The 17,970-nt window shown below is 40.1% G+C and overlaps 1 protein-coding gene and 1 pseudogene across 3 annotated transcripts in view; one reads left to right on the top strand and one right to left on the bottom strand.

The window, feature by feature from the left end:
* Positions 1-17,970, top strand: part of KCNAB1 (potassium voltage-gated channel subfamily A member regulatory beta subunit 1) — a 381,835-nt gene that overhangs the window by 23,696 nt on the left and 340,169 nt on the right. The gene's annotated exons all lie outside the window — the stretch shown is intronic.
* Positions 8,644-10,070, bottom strand: LOC116536435 (annotated as a pseudogene).

Raw genomic sequence — 17,970 nt, 5'->3', positions numbered from 1 at the left:
TAGAATCCTTCTATTCCCTTACTGAATGGCTTACACAGCCTCCTTGGATCTCTTTCTCCTGAGAGTGGACCATGCCTCAGACCATAGGTGGCTAAACTTGAGAGTGTGGATGTGTGGGCTGGTATGTCTACCAGATAGTGGTGTATGAAGTTTTTTTGCAAGGGCCAAAGGAATAGGGAATGGAAAAGAAGGGGATTCCATCTACAGATATGAGGCATGAGCTTGTCCCTGAGCTACACCCACTCCATGACAGAGGCAATACAGTTATTGTTATGATCAAACCATTTCTGGAAATTTCTAAACTTCTGGGAAGTAATAGTGGTACTGTTTTAAGCAAGAACATTGGCTTTCACTTTTAACAGATAAGCTTTCTCTGAAGATGACATAAAACAAACCCCAGGGATGTTTTGTGCTATGACAACATCAGTAGATTAAAAACATCATTTTTAAAGGTTCTTACTTTGAAGAAAAACTCATTGACATATATAAAATATGATTATTAAAAAAAAAGCAGCCAGTTTCAGCAAACCTTTGCATAACAACAAAAATAAATGAAGATAGAGATTGAATTATAAGATTTTTGTAGTATAAGGTGATATGGTGTGGGGTATTCAGCCAAGAGTCAGAAAAACTGTGCTTTACTTCTAACATTTCCATGGAATAGCTGAGTTATTTGGGGCACAGCCTCTTAGTGTGATATTGTGCTGGCCTAGAGCCAGAACCTGAGCAACACTATTTTATAAAATGCAAAACTGTTTTTTAAATAAGTTGAAATGGCTGCCCCATTCTCCTCACAATAACTACTGTCCTTGGCCTCTGTAAATAGAACTGCTAGTTTGTTCTGCAAAACTATGTAAAGCTGCTTACCTTTTCTTATCAGTAACTGCTAAAATCTGTGACTTCTATCACCACCCAGACGATGTGTAAACAAATGTATATCTTGACTTCTGTAAACCACTGAAGTAACAAACAGAATGACAAAAGTCCCCTGGCCCTTGGAATGTCCGGAGACCCCCGCCCTTGTCTCTACCCAGGAGGTGAATCACAGAATCCCCAAGCCCTTGGAATGTCTGAAACCTTTTCATCCCCATCCCCGCTCCTCACCCCCACACCCAAGGTAATTTTTCCGGTATAAAAAGTCGTGGCACCCTCCTTTTGACACCACAGGTTGGAGAGACGTGAGTCCTCTGTGGTCGCCGGCATAATAAATGACCCTGCAATCTGGCATACTTTTGTCTTGGTGCTAACTTTCTACGCTCTGTCCAACACAACATTAGGATCTCATTTTTGGTATCTATTAAATGAGAGGTGTCGGACAGAATGTTCTCTAGGCTTTCCTATGTGCTTGAAAGTCCTGGCTGGGCATGGTAGTTCATGCCTATAATCCCAGCACCTTGAGAGGCTGAGGTAGATGGATTGCTTAAGCTCAGGAGTTAGAGACCAGCTTGGGCAACATGGTAAAACTCTGTCTCTGCAAAAAATAGCAAAATTAGCTGGGTGTGGTGGTGCACACCTGTAATCCCAGCTACTTAGCAGAGTAGGGTGGGAGGATAGCATGAACCTGGGATGCAGAGGTTGCATTGAGCTGAGATCATGCCACTGCACTCTAGCCTGTGGAAGAGTGAGACTCTATCTCAAAAAAAAAAATCTACAAAAAGTAAGTCCTGAATATGTAAAAACCATGTTCTCTATTAGCTATACAACATATAAAGTATCTATCTAATTGAAGATACCATCAATAGTAAGGGGCACCATTAATGCCCTATTATCATTTAAAGAGACAACAGTAAGAAGATTGTTTTTAAATTTAAAAAATTTAAATGACTATAAGAAGCATTCCAGTTTAAAAATGTGAAAATATAAAAAAGTCTATCTTAGAGTCTCCAATACATAGTGATTATTTTATTCACCTAAATATTTTTCACAGTTTTGCACAGTACCTACTATATCTATTTAAAAATCCATGTATTAATTCAACAAGTGAATATAAATTTTGTGCCTACTATATGTTAAGCAATACAACATGGATCATGGATACATCAAAATGTACTGAATAATGGAATTTTAGAAGTACATTTGGTTTTTGTAACATCAACCTGCACATGAAGCTAGTGATGCTGTTAAGAAATCAGCTCAAGAAAACAGAGGGATGTTTTCTTTTTAGGACAGTAGAATCACCAAAAACTTGGTATCTAATTTGCTCCATAGAAATTTGTACTCAGAAATGGAAGGCAGATAAACAAGAGTTCTCAGATCAGTTTCTTATTCATCCAGGGACTTCTGTTACTTCTTTGATATTTCTATAAAAATCTTGTTTAAAGAATCACTTCTTGCCTCCATGACTCTGATGAAGATTTTCTTTCAGCTGTTATTTCTTTTCCAGTAGAAATAAGGCAAAGGACAAATTTTCTATGAACACTTTGATACTATATGATATGAAATAATTTTATATGATTTATTGTTGCAATTTACAGTTAAATTGATTTTTTTACACTTAAGAAATCTTCATATTATCCACTTGTATCTAATAGTATCCCAAGACATGAATAAGCTCCTAAAAGCAACATTTTTAAAGGAATGATATTTCCCCGATAAGCTCTCCCTCACAGTCAGAATCTTGAGTGCAACAAATGACAAATAAAGCTCATTTAACCTCAATATCTTTATCTACAGGGGTTATCATGCTGAAAACCTTAGGAAAATGGCAAAATAATGAGTTGAAATGCTTGAGCTCAATCTATATAATGGAAACCGTATGCAATGTTATGCGGTGATTTAAGCCTAATTATATACAACAGTGATGTGTGGACCCTCCTCAGGAAGGAACTCACAAAAAATCTTAGGAATGACTGAGAGAACAATTTTTGTTCTTGTTCTGTTTGGATTTCCCTTCTTTAGCTGTTCTTGCCTCAGGGCTATCTGGTTATTTCTATTCGGCCTCTAATATGGTTTTGCTCTATGTCCCCACCGTATCTCATGTGGGATTGTAGTCCCCACATGTTGAAGGTGGGTTCTGATGGGAGCTGATTGGATCATGGGAGTGGTTTCTAATTGTCAGCACCATCCCCCTATTGCTGTCATGTGATAGAGTTCTCATGGGACCTGACGGTTTAAAAGTATGTGGTGCTTCCTGCCTTGCTCTCTTTCTCTCCTGCTCTGCTATGGTAAAATGTGCTTGTTTTCCCTTTGCCTTCCGCCATGATTGTACGTTTTCTGTGTCCTCCTCAGCCATGCAGAACTGTGAGTCAATTAAACCTCATTTCTTTATAAATTACCCAGTCTCAGGTACTTCTTTAAGCAGTGTGAAAATAGACTAAAACAGGCTTCTTTCAGTTTCTGTTCAAAGTTCATTTGAAGTACAGTGCCCTGATCAATCATATTCCCAAAGAGGCCTTTATTCCTTCTACTGCCTAAGGCTGCTCACCCTGAGAATGGCTTTTCTATGGGCTCAGAAGTCCTCCCAACTTCCTGTTTCTGATGGGGCCAAGCACGCTGTGTTTTCTGATCAGCTGAATCTCTTCTCCAAATTGGGATGAAGAGAGGAATTAGGGTCAATTGAATGATTTGTCTCTATGGGGGCCGGTGGGGGTTGTCATCATGAGTTTCTCTTCCTAAGGAATCCTTTTTTTTTTTTTTTTTTTGCTAAGTGCAACATATTCCTGAAAATGTGATTTCGCCTGTTCTTACAGTTTTATGAAATCATAGAGAAAGTAGCAATTGCAGTATTGGCATTCTGGCTCTTACTGTGGTAGATACTTACAATTTCTGTTGCAAAGTATACTTGTCCAAGAATACTTAGAAGTACATCTGATACAGCTTGGTGGTACAGGTCATTACTTGCAAATTGCCAAGTCCTGTTTAAGCCACAAAATAAAGTGTCATCATGGCTGTGCTCCAGAAAGGGCAAATATGGGTTTTGCTGTGGTAGATACTACCTATCAATCAACTATTTGTTGTTTGGAAATTGCTGGTGACAAGTCTATCCAAACTTGGCCACCTGTTTTGCAGTGCATAGTTCAGCTTGGCTCTACCATTCACCACAATTCATGGGTTACATATAATAATATCCAGCCTCTCCTTGGTTTCCAACATGCTCAGGTTAACCATAATGCTTCCAACTTCTGTCTCATGTCATTACTTGAGACCCCAAACATTGAATCCTGTTGGAACAAATGTAAAGCAAAGTGCAAGATCACAAGAGTCTGTCATGATATGTTGGACTCATATGTGGTCAAATTTATGTGGTGTGATTGATTTGGAAATAATGTTTTCAATTCCCTTTTGCTGCACATAGCAGAACAATTTCCTGTTAACTAATTTGATATTTTGACTGTTGGTTTTAGTATGTTTTAGTATAAATATCCAAAGACAAATTTTTCAGTTGAATACATCTGAGAAAAAATTGTTCAGTTGATCCAGGAATTACATACACTGCTCTTTGGGGGTGAGTGGGCTTTAATCCAATTATGTATGTCTACCTTTGTGTGAAATTTATAGTTGATTACATATGTTGCCTAAGACCATTTCTGTCAACTCTGAGCACTAGATCATAGTTAGAAACTTCACACACACATGGACACACACACATTTAAATCAGTTCCCATTTATATCTCTTTGACCTGTGTCACCCCTTGCAGGAACATCCATTGTAAGAGTAAGAATAGTCTACAATGGTTTCTCTCTTCTATAAATGTCATTGAATAATGGCTTTCCTGAAGAATCCTGATCCATATAACTACATTTTAAATACAAATTTCTCCCCAGTGGTCCTTTGGTCATGGAGAAATTAGCGTTAACTATAAAGCAGAGTGCTTGAAAGAATTTCCTTGAGGGAAATTGGGAAAGCAAGAGGGAAAGAGATTTATGCTTTTCATTTAGTGGCAATATGTACTTTATGCAATTTTACATCATTAGGACCATTAAAGGGCAAGAATGTAAAATATGTCCTCTCTGAAGACAGTTCTTCATATTTGTGTAACGTTTTCTGCTTTAAGAAGTGAATCGCAGGAAATAGTCCAATGTGAACGTACTCTTGTGTTCAAAGTGTTTATTTCGAGGGCTCTTCATTTCCCCTACATCCTCCAGAGATAAAACACTACAGGGCCTGTAATCTCTGAGTACATAACAAACTCTCTTCTCTGGACAGACAGTTTGTGAAAATTCCTCTTGAAATTGGTGACAAAAATGCCTAAGCTATTGGTGGATTCCGTTTTGTAAGCTTATTTATACAAATCACAGACTTCTGTAGTATCTTTATAATTATTTAATCTGACCAAGTAATTTCTTGGGAGTAAAGTATATTTGAGATGGTATATGTTAGCCAAAGGCATTCTTTAATGAAAAATCTTATCACACACACCTTTTCTAAATGCATTTTGACTGCACACAAGACTGGATTTTGTATTTCTTGGCAATATGCCCAGTAGATATAATTTTTCAAAAAATATGGAATTCAAATAAGTTTTGAGAAAAATCACTAAACTAGGAACAAGATGAGCATTTGATGCCCAGTGGATTCACACATAAACCTGGCAATTTTCTTGGTATCTATATTCATCAGAAGCTGTTATTAAGCCAGACACTATGAACAAACACATTCTAAGTCCGTTGAGGGGGGGAATGTGACAGACAGAGGGACAGCAGAATTTCATAATAGAATTCTGAAGCCTTGCCCTTCTACATAATTCAAATGGCGCATTTTTTTTTTTTTTTTTTTTGAGACAGAGTCTTTCTTTGTTGCCCAGGTTGGTGTGCCATGGTGCAATCTCAGCTCATTGCAATCTCTGCCTCCCAGGTTCAAGCAATTCTTGTGCCTCAGACTCCTGAGTAGCTGGGACTACAAGCACACACCACCACACCTGGCTAATTTTTGTATTTTTTGTAGAGACGGGGTTTTGCCGTGTTAGCCAGGCTGACCTCAAACTCCTGACCTCAAGCAATCCACCCTCCTTGGCCTTCCAAAGTGCTGGGATTACAGGCATGAGCCAGCACACCTGGCCATGAAATGGCATTTTTCAAAAGGGAATGAGGATGGTGCCATGATTGGTCACTTATTCCAAGGCCAGTGGTTGGTGGCAAGTGGCCACTGATAGTAGAGAGGGACCTTTCTAGGTAATCGGAGGTAGTCAGTGTGAAGTCAGAGAGTAGACAAGACAAGGGGATAAAGCCTTAGGCCAAAGTACTGAGATAAGACCTGGAAAGTCCCAGGGCAATATTGGAGGTTGATAATACTCTCTGAGCTGGGTTTTGCTAGCTGTGGAAAGAGCCCAGGGTATCTAATGCCTTTTAAGCTAGAGTAGTTCCAACCTATCCACGTGGCCCCACACAACTTTGCCAACACCTCTGGATATAAAGGTCCTTCTGTCATCGGGCAGTTTCTTTCAGAAGCCAGTGTGGGTATTTTATTCACTTGTGGACCTTAAACATTTTGCTTCTAGGAAAAGACATGTGAGGCTCATCAAAACACCTGGCAAGTGTCTTAAAATGGCTCCTCCTCTAAAGAGAAAGAAAAGCCTGGAAGAAGATCTGAATGTCAGATGCCTCAATTTACTACTGTCAACGTCGAGGAGGGGCCTACCCTGGGTACAAGACCCTGCCACAAAATCTGTCAGTTGGGTAGAAATGGATTCAGCACTTTTCTTATGGCTAATTTACTGTAGCTTAAGAAGCTCAGCCCTGGTTTCACTGTCAGGGCAACAAAACCATTATCAAGATGGCCAATGAGTTAACTAGGGTGTTTCGAGATGAGGGAGTGAGGGGTATGTAATAAGACAATGGGAAGAAGAGGATCTAAAAAACAAAACCAAAAACAAAATCAACTTCTGGAAGTGGAACTCTTCCTAATTATAACTAATTAATTAAAAATGTTAAACACACTGGAAATGGGTTATGAATCATTCAGGTAATAAGAACAATTACCATCCAGCTGTCAGTAGGAAAGTATTCATCTAGGTTTTACTTCCAGGTCCATCCGACTGTCAGTGGGAGTCTCAGTCAAGTCCCATAACCCTCTAGAGACCTCAGTTTCCCCATCTTTAAATGAGAGCATTAACTCTAAGTTCTCATCCAGTGTTATTAACACTCTGTGTAACCAGAAAAAAAAAAAAAAGAAAAAGAAAAAGCAACAAATTCTATCTGATGGTTAATTTTATATGTCAAATTGACAGGACCACAGGGTACCTAGATGTTTGTTTAAATGTTGTTTCTGAATGTGTCTGTGAGGGTGTTTCCAATGAGATCAGCATTTGTACTAGAGGACTGTGTAAAGCAGATTGCCCTTCCTGATGTGAGTGGCCATCATCCAATCAGCTGAGGAACTGAATAGAACAAAAGTTGGAGGAAGGGAATTTTCACTCTCTGCCTAACTGATGGAGCTGTGACATTGGTCTTCTGCCCTCAGACTGTGACATATACTATTGGCTCTCCTGGTCCTCAGGCCTTTGGACTCAAACTGAAACTACACCACCATCTTTCTGGGGTCTCCAGCTTGCAGACTATCGATTATGGGACTTTTAAGCCTCCATAATCACAGGAACAAATTCCTTGTAATGATCTCTTTATATTTACTTCCTATTAGTGCTGGTTCTCTAGAGAACTCTGATTAATGCATTATACATTTGGGGACAAAGATATTGCCCAAGGCTAGACTTCTTGTCTCCAATTTTACTGAAAGTAATTTTAGGAACTTAACACTTGGTATTTTCTCTCTTTGTTCCCTTCAGGTAATAATTAATTTTTAGTTGTTTGTTCTTGGGTAGGAATTTAGAAACATTATGTAGCTGACAGAGGACTACATGCAGGGCTTATAAGGAGGAGCTGCTTTTTACAGCCAGTTTTTTGATGAGAATTCAGCAGGAGGAGCTCTTTAGCTGTGCGAACAGCCATCAGAAGGGTAGCTAGTTAGCAGCATCTATGGTACTCGGCAAAATAAAATTCTCCCAGCATATAATACCATGCTTCTTTACTCATTAAGGAATGGGTGAGCCCTTCCCTGACACCATGACTGTCCAGCCTGTATTCGAATTATCCATGGGAAATCAGGGACCCACATACCTGCCAAGTCCTTTTTAGGTCTCTTCTTTAAAGCTGGTTAGCTGCCTCTCCCTACACATTAGTGTGCTTGAGGTCCAGAAGGGCTGGAGGGGCTGATATTTAGCCAGTGTGGTTGCTTCTGCTGACCCTCTTCTTCTCATAGCAGCCCAGCCTCCCATCAGGAGGCCCAGAGCCACCAATGCAGGGGCCTAGAAAGGCAGCAGGAAGACTGGGCTTGGGCTATCAATGAGGGGATCATCTGTCAGTGAGCTTTCACTTTTAGAAGATATGCAGCTTCTAGCTAACTTTACCAGATACTGGTTGTTGAACTCTTCCTCAAGTCTGCAAGTGGAATTCTTTAGGGAAATACTGTGTTTCTCTGGCTGCCATAATATTTATTTATTTACCTACTCAACTATTTGTTTGGTGGAGAATGTCACAGGGCTTAGAGTGGTCTCAGCTAAATTGTCAGCTCATGAGGCTTCTGATCTGTTGCAGTGGGTTTGGGTTTTTACTCTTCAGGACGGTCATCAATAGAAAACAGAGGTACTTTGGTTTTTTTTTTTTTTTTTTCCCCAAAAGCATCTATTTGGCTTTTAAAACAAAATGATGTAGAGAAATACAGAAGTAAATATCATACAAGCCAGTTATTAAATTAAAAAAATCCCAGCCAACAAATTGTCACATTGGGCCTGCATTAGAAAAAGGAAACAAGAAAAAGAAAAAAATAAATAAAACAGTACCTATAATCTGGCAGGTGGTTTTTAGAGGCCATGGGAAGCTTGCCTTAGTCATCCTGGTGAAATGGGATAGAAGAGGGTTTTGGAATATGGCCACCACCTCCTCTGTTTCTTGCTAGTAATGGTCATCTGAAGGGAGGGTGCTAGCCTGGGCAGCGGATATTTGACGTCACATATACAGGTGTCAAAGACAAGCAGCTTTGAAGTCTTCCATTCCATATTTTCACTGAATCTCTCCCATATACAGTCTCTTGTCACTCAATGCTGAGATAATGATGGGCTTGTCAGGGTGGACAGCAACTTCACTGATGGAGCCAGCATGGCCAGGCACTTTATACAATATTCACCTGCTTGTGGTATCCCACACATACACAAACCTGTCGGCTGAGCCAGCTGCTATTTTGCTTCCATCAAGTGACCAAATCTCAGAAGGTTATTTTCGAAGTTGTGCACATTTCCTTGAAATATCTTTACACACCCCTCATTAGGGGTAAATGGCCAGACATCCCAGACACAAACTGTATTGTCCATTACATTGGACAAGAGATGAGAGCCTTCAGAACTTAAACTCAGGCCAGTCACTGAACCTGCATGGCCTCTCATGGTGTAGGTTAGTTTGTTCTGGCATAGGTCCCAGACCTTGATACCATTGTCTGTTCCACCAAAAATAATCTGATCACTTGTGTCATTGAAGGTCACAGCTAACACATGGCTGCTTACCTCTGGAAGTCTCAAAGCTTAACTGTGCCATTGTCACTGCTAGTGCAGAGAAGCTGAGGGCCTCTCCTGGCTGGATAACAGGAATTCACAAAGGCAGTATGTCCCTTTAGCCTTTTAACCCACTTGCCTATTTCACTATCCGACATTGCCACAGTTTTACCTGCAGATGCTGAGAAGAGCATACTGCCATCTGTGTTGTAATGCAGTTCCATCACTGCTCCACTGTGTCCCTTCAGTGTGACATAGACATCACAGTCACCATAGACATTCCACCACAATATCAGTCAGTCAAATCCTGCGGATGCTAAGGTGGATCCATTGGGGTAGAACTTGCAGCAGTATACTTCCCCTTCATGTCCAGAGAGCAGCATAATTGGGTCTTGACGGGAGGAACACCTCCTGGGCCTGACCCCACCACTCCTAACAGCAACTCATGCTGCTTCTGCTTGACTGGGACCAGCAACAATTCTGGGCCCTTAGGCATCTGCTGTTCTATCATGGTGGCAACCAGATGGTGCTTTGGGTTTTTGAGGCCCACCTGCCTCCATTTTTGTGCCACTTCCTCTGTGGAGCATTCCCATCCCTCAATGCATAGGGTCCCTGTAGTCCCTTTGTCCCTTCCCCATCCTTCAAATCTGCTTGCAACTCCTCCACAGCTCTTTGGAGTCAATATGATGACTTCAACTTTATTGTGTGTAACAGTGACTTATGTTGTTTCTCCAGGGACATCTGCGTTTGAATAGCACAAAATCCATTAACCCACTATGCAATTTCAGGCAAAAGTTTGGGAGGAAACTGGGGGGTTCTTATAGAATGGGGCTCATGCCACATCTCTCCAATCACATTGTATGGGGCTCTAACCCTCAGTCACACACAGCCAGTCCTGCTCACTATACCCAGACGTTTCTTAAAATTGCCTGGGAAATAGCTAGTGCAAATTTGAACTATGGTTTTAACTTTTTTGAAAATTGGTCAAAAGCCATGGATCTTCTTCCTATTTAAATGTATACATGCATACATATTCAAATTTTACATGCAATTTTAGGAAGGGTCACCAAACTACCTAGAGCTCATCTTGGAATCACAGGGCTAAAGATAGTTTGGTATTTGAAGTAAGAAGAACTGGATTCAAGTTTTCACTGTGATGTTAGGCAAGCTTTCTATGCTCCTGTGAACCTACTTTCTTGCCTGTAAGAGGAAAAAGTATAGACTGTAACTGTGGTTTTCAACCAGGTATAAAACTGCAGGAATATATTGCCCCTCACACTCATTTAGAACATATCCAGTTTGGGAGGCAGGAGAATGCTGTTTTGAAAAATCTTCCCAGGTGAGTCAATATGCCCCAACTGAGGTTGAGAACTGTCAGACAAGGAGACCTCTATGATGACCTCTGGTTGCAGCATTCTTTGATTCTGAGGTTTTGTTCCAGAAAACCCTACGAAGTTGAGAAGATACTCTTTCTATTACTAGTTGGGAAAAGAGAATATGTAGCATGACAGAGATGCCCAGAAGCCTGACTTCACCTTTCTTCTCATCCTTGTCCACTGTTTCATGAGAGAAAGTGGCAGAAAGGAAACACAGCCCTTCTAGAATTAATTCTCTTTTCATTGAGAGTCCATTGGATTGGGGGAGGATTTATCTATTCAACCTTGAAAGGATAGAGAATCTAATTCATCTTTATTTTTGAGAACCTATTTGGCATATGGTAGGTACAGAATAATTTTTTTTTTACTTAATAAATTTATTTCTCAAAATTTATTATTTTTTAAGTAATTACAAACAGCATCTGCTTCTCCACTCTGGTGATGCTTTGAGTATCACCAATATAATATTATATAAGATTTTATTTTTCCTCAAGTCATTGAAATAGATATGAATTTATTGATGAACTGAAATTCAAGGAATATTTACTAAGTTTTTATTATGTGCTTGATACAGTTGAATTTTCAAAATAGTGAAGATTTAAGAAGATGGTTTACAGTTCTATGCTAATACATTATATATACGTAAATAGTACTTTTGAAAAAAGTTATAGTCCATTTATACCTTTCCTTCCCATTCCAGAAGGGGAGATATAAAATTTTATAAACTTAAAAACAATTTAAAAAGTATTATTTATTATTCCCTGGTTTGGACCCCCACTGGTGTTTTTCTAGCTGACTGCTCTTGTTATTTCACGTGGAAGGACCCAGCCACATGTATGTGTTTTGGGTTAGGGAAGCAGCCCATTTTGGACTCCGTCAGAAGGCACATGTCATGGAGCTGAGCTAGCTTCACCAACAGCTTTATCTTCTTGCCTACCATTGCATGAAATGACTCTATAAAGTAGAGTTCTGGCTGTGTGCAATGAGGGGTAACCCCAAGCACCAAAGGCAACAATAGAATGGACTGAAAGTGATAAGACTACATATTGCTCTGTCAGTGCTCTAGCTCAAAACTATTTTCACTCGGGAAAAGATTAAATTGCTTCAAATACTGAACTTCTCCCTTAGAACATTTATAATTGACTGAGTGTAAGGAAAAAACTACTTTTTATTCATGTTCATAGTTATGTTTTTAATGTAAATCATTCTAGTGCAAATAATAATAAATATGATTTATTGTATATTATCTATGTGGTAGACTCTGTAATTAGTCACTTTAATGCTGACATTGTATCACTTGATATATATTGAACATTTACCGCTTCAGATACCCAAGTGATTCTCACAGCAGGCTTATTAGCTTGGTACTATTATTGCCATCATCCTCATTCTATAGTTGAGGAAATGGAGGCTTAGGAGGATTAAATAAACTGTCAGAGGTCACTCAGCCAATAAATGGCCGAAAGCTGGGATTCCAATTGAGCTTTTCTAATCTTATTTCTAATTCAGTCCTCATGTCAATCCTATAAAGTAGTTATGGACATTTCCATTTTACAGACAAGGAAGCAGACTTGGGGAGGTGAAATAATCTGATAATGGTTACATAGCCTGTAAATGGTGGAGCCAAGCATGGAACCAGATTAGTCTGACTCATAAACCAATGCTTGTTTCATTGTGCCATGCTGACTAGTTGTGGATTTAAAGCATGTAACAATGTAAAAAGGGAAGTACTTACCTATTTAAACTTTTAAAAGATTAGACATTTATTTTGGTTTGCCTAACAACTTTATTTTCTTGGATCTTGAGTATCAGAGGAAAATGCCTGGTACCTGGAGAGTACCAAAAAAAAAAAAAAAAATGACATGTTTATTACTGCTTACAATGATCCATCTTCTACTTTTTCACAGTAATATTTAAGTGAATTATTCTGCTATAAAATTTCCTTTAAAACAATCCAATAACTGATTGTTGAACACCTACTGCTTACAAGGCTCTGAGTTAGGTGCAATGATGACTATAGAGTTGAGTAAAACATGGTCTGTTCTGAATAATGAGGCAGGATTCATGCCTCACCCCGGAGAGCAGATAGGCAAATAAGCAATACCAGAGTGTCATACAGGTCCCAGGGAGGGAGAACAGAAATGTCACATGAAGAAGGTGGAAACAAGAGATTGGCCTTGAAGATGGTACATTAGTTTGTTTGGGTTGCCACAGCAAAGTAATACAGATGAGGTGACTAAGGAAGAGAAATTTATTTTCTTACTGTCCTGGATGATGGAAGACTGAGATCAAGGTGTGGGCAGGTTTCTCCTGAGGCCCCTCTCCTTGGCTCACAAATAGCTGCCTTCTGGTTGTGTTTGCACATGGCCATCCCTTACTCTGTGTGTCGGTCTCATAATCTTCTCTTCTTCAAAGGACACCAGTCATCTTAGATTAAAGTCTACCGTAATGTTCTCATTTTAACTTAATTACCTCTTTAAAGTCCTGGCCTTATTTCCAAATACAGTCACATTCCAATGGACTTAATTTTGTTCCTCTCAAAACTCATACGTTGAAGGCCTAGGAACAAAATTAAGTCCCTGACAGATGGGTATACTATCAAGAGAGGGGAAGTCTAGACGGAGGAAACAACATGAGACAGGGGTTAGAAGTTAGCAGTATAAAATACGTTTGGGGGAGAAATTAAGTAACCCAACATGAAGGAGAAAATGATGGCATTTAGGAGAGTCCTGAATGGCAGAGTGAGGAGTTGATGCTTACACTGGTGGGCACTGGAGTGATTTGAAATTCTCTCACAGTGGAGTGATTTGATAAAGCTCTCCTTGGGGACTGTCAATCAAACAATGATGTGTTGGACTGGCTGGAAAGAATAGAGAGAGAAGGCAAAGATGCCTTCTAGGAGGCTTACCCAGGAGTCCAGTCATGAAGAGATGAGAGTGTGAATGAACAGGCCAGTAACGGTAGTAGGTATATGAAAACAGTGAATCAGAGGGACACCATATTTGAATGACTCCGCAGAGGCTTACCTCAATGAACCTGGTGACTAGTTGGCTGTGTGTTGGGAGAAATGAAAGAAGTTAAAGAAGACTTTAAGCCTTAATGAGTCCGTGGATGGTTTTGTCATTACCCAAAAGAGGAAAGGCAGTGAGGTGGAGGTAGGGGGAGTTCTCTTTCAGAGTAAAGATGTTGAACTCAATTTAGGACATGACAAGCTTGATGTTCAATAGACAGAAATGTTAACATATGGGTCTAGAATATGGGAGTGACATTGGAGTATATAAAAGGTTATGAAGTTATATGAAAAATTTTACCAGGAAAGAAATTGGAGAGTTATTCACTAAAATGTAAAACCAGTTCTATTTGGGAGGCGGACTACAGTTTATTTGTATTCATTCTTTTTACTTTTTAGTATTATTCAAAATGTTTGTTATGAACTACTTCAGTAACTTTATAATTATATTAGTGTGAGGTATCTATGTTTCTTAAGCCCCTATATAAGATGGATTTAAAATCCCTATTCCCTCATTCATGATAAACCTAATACCTTCCACAAGATATCTAAGAACTTAGGAGCCTCACTCCCAATTAGTTTGTGGATTCACTAAAACCTCACAGGCCCTGCCCCTATTTTGTATCTCCTTTATCTAGATATTGAATCAGAAATTTGCTTATTTTGAAAAAAAAAAAAAAAAGAGATCAAAAAAAGCTCATGAAAGTCCTTGGCTAATACTAGAATTGATTAGAATTCAGAAGAGATTGTGGGGCTTTACATTGCAGATCTGCAAATAACCTAACATTGACCTAGGGGCATCCTTCTTAAGGAATCCCTCAGCTATTTCTGCCAACTCAGCCTAAGTTCATGCCATTCATCTCTACTTCTCCTTTGGTGGACACTTCTCCTCTGTTATTTTCCAAATTTCTTCCATTTTCTTAAGAAAATCAATTTAGTCCTCTTTATATTTTACTCGTCTTTCCAGATTTTTTTTGGGGGCGTCTTATCTTTTCTACCCAAATGTCCCAATAAGGTATCTTCCTAAAGTAGAACAGTTTCATTCTTAAGAAGAATTTTAGTTCCAGCCTTTAATATATTTTTTATCATACAATAATTGATTTAAAGAGTACTTCAAAAATAACTAAATGTTGGGCATAATGGAGAGAGAGAAGACGGTCTGGGCAGAGTATACAGGGTGGAAAGAAATGAGGCTTTGAGGAATGCCCACGATGAGGGATGGAGTCGGGGCGTAGAGAACCCGGGGAAGGAGGCAAGGAAACATGAGGTAGGAGAATCAGGAGGGTGCAGAGCCAAATTGAGGGACGTGAGGGCTTTGAGAAGGGGTGAGAGATCAGTCTCAAGGGAGAGGGTTCCAAAGAATGAAAATGGAGGCAACGTCATTGAGGCCATGGGATTCCGTACAATGGTACTATTAGGACCCAGACCCAGGATCCCTATTGGGATTGTCACATTCACTGGAGGATCTGTGACTGCCTGAAAGAATGGGGACGCGCCAGAAATCCCACACTAACCATATAAAACTGGCAGTGCATGGTTTATGTACTGCCAGAAAACCCCCGAACACTGAAGTTGACTTGGCTGAATATGTGCTCAGCTGCCCTAGGGACTCACCTAATAGCCAGCCTGGCTTTGTGCCCTGCTGTTTGCCCATAGCAGCCTCAGATGCCAGTTTCTCTTACTCATATCTCCCCAGTTGCAGGGATTTGTAATACAGAACCTAGGTTCTTGACTCTGCTGTTTCCTGACTGTGAATTCAGGCAATCACTTCACCTCCTGGACTCAGTTTCCTTATCTGTAGTGGTAATGAGCATAATTATACATGCCATGTGGGCCTCCCAGGGTCATTAAGAGAGTGACATGAGAAAAAGTATAAGTATAAATGCTCTGTAAAGTGCTATTGACTCAGACTGCCTGGGCTTGACCACCACTTACAAAATATGTGACCTTCAACAAGTTGTTTAATTTTGGTGACCCTCAGTCCCCTCATCTGTAAAATGGGGATAATAACTATACCTACCTCCTAGGATTGTTGTGAGCTCTAAATAAGTTAGTAGACATAAGAACCATAGAGCAAATTGTGACATTTAGTAAATGCTATACATGTGTTAGTTAATATTATACTATTACTATTATACAAGTAGTGATGTATTTATCTATACACATACCATCTTTTTTGTCCCCCATAGGATCCAAGACATTCCAAAACTTATACAATACAGAGAGATGACTTAAATTAGAAGTGGGCGAAAGATGGTTATTTCTTCTATTTTCATGCTCCTGCCTCTGTTCTGCAATGACCTTCCATTCTGTTTTCTGCCAGTTTGATTCTGCTTCTGCCAGGCCTGGCTTGGATCAGTTTGTAGCATCTCCAGGCTCCCTGTTCTACCAAAGAGAATCTTATATTCTGTCCAGCTATGTTTTAAGTCAGAGTGTGATTACTAAGGAAGTGGAGAGAGACCAATAGAGCTCTCAGGGCTGGGAGGCAGGCTGGGGAGGGTCTCTTAAGGAAGGAGACACTGCAGGTTGTTTGGAGGCTAAAAAGGAAATTGCTAGTGGAGACAGAAGAATGGAATATGCTGGTTAGAGGGAAAATTTATGGAAAGAGTGCCTGGGACAGCCAAAAGGGCATGAGTTCAAGGTCACAGGTATCTAAGAACAAAGTTGGCTGGATTCTTAGGTCTTCATAAATCGAGTGAAACAAAGCTGTCTGTCTTTGCAACCTAGGATGATCAAAACATCATCCTCCTCTGAGGGTAACTCCTCTTTGCCTTCCTCCACCTGAAGGTAAGTAAGGTCAGTTCTAAGCAAAACTGAGAAGCCTGCCAAAGTGTATTCCCTCCTTCCCCAGCCCCCTTTCTCCTGTCTCTTGTCCCATACTGGTTGGGCCATTTTCCTTCCCAGCTCTGGGCTCCTATGCTCCACAGCCCTCATGTCTAACATGCCAGACTCCAGATCCAGTCAATACTGATGGAGACCAACTAAGTGGCAGGAATTCTCATGCATGTTATTTAACATTACAGTATCTTTATATCTCTGTTCTCATAGAGAAGACAAAAACTCAGAGAGGGTGGATGTATACTTCAAGGCCACACAGAAAGAAAGTGGCAGGGGTAAAATTAAAACCCAGGACTCCTGAAGACTGGTCTAGAGGGCTTTCCATTATTCCCCACTAAATCCCCACCAGTTGTCTTCGGTGACCTTCGTTGACACCCCACCCACTTTGGTAAAGCTCTTCCTCAGCTCATGTGACCTCCAGTCCTCAGGGCTGAGCGTATTCTCAGGTTCCAGGCTCTGATATCCTTTCTTCCACTCACAGCCACCTTTTCTACTAACAGGCCTATGCTCACATCCCTAGTATTTCCACAGCTACCTTTCCTCCTCACCGTCTCCAAAGTATCAACAATTTCCTGGGCTTCACTTTCTCCTCTAGCCAGCTAAGCACAATTTTACCTCTATCCTCTTAGAGTTTTTCTGCTTAGCCTGAGAATTAAGTTGATGTCAGACAGGAGAAAAACATACAAATGTATTTAGTGTCACATTTATGTGGCATGGAAGATTTCATAAGGAAATGAAGGCCCAAAGACCCAGCTTGAGTTGAATGCTTATGTACTGAACTGGAGAAAGATTAGCAAATTGTGAGAATGTGACAAGGCTAAGAGGTTTGGGCTAGGGCAGTTAATTGGGTAGAGAAGTAACTGGGAAGACCAGGGTTAGTCTAACAAGGTTTGTACAGATTTCCCTCGGCCTCAACTTCTCATTCTTGATGATAGAAGTATTTTTTTTCCTGGTATAGGGAAGACAACTTTCACATGAGAATTTCATCTCCTATTTTTAAGAAGAGGAAGAGTGATCTTCTTGCACCTGCTGTTTTTCAAGTACCTTTAATTCAAAATTGTCAATATGCCAAAGTGGCACCTTTCTGGGGCAATGTGTTCTGAACTTCTCTATAACTGAGCACATATAGGCTATCCCTACAACCTCTGGACTGATGCCTTCCCCATTTCCTTCCTTTCCTTCCTTTGGCCTTGAAATCCCAAGTTTGGGAAATCTAAATATCCTCTTTTCTGCATCTACATAGGAGCAGCTGCTGAGCACAGTACAG

The sequence above is a fragment of the Sapajus apella genome, unplaced genomic scaffold (assembly GCF_009761245.1).
Source record: "Sapajus apella isolate SASKATOON/1434 unplaced genomic scaffold, GSC_monkey_1.0 scaffold4, whole genome shotgun sequence".
Classification (NCBI taxonomy): Eukaryota; Metazoa; Chordata; class Mammalia; order Primates; family Cebidae; genus Sapajus; species Sapajus apella.
The sequence above is the reverse complement of the archived record's forward strand: the minus strand, read 5'-3'. Positions and strand labels throughout refer to the sequence as shown.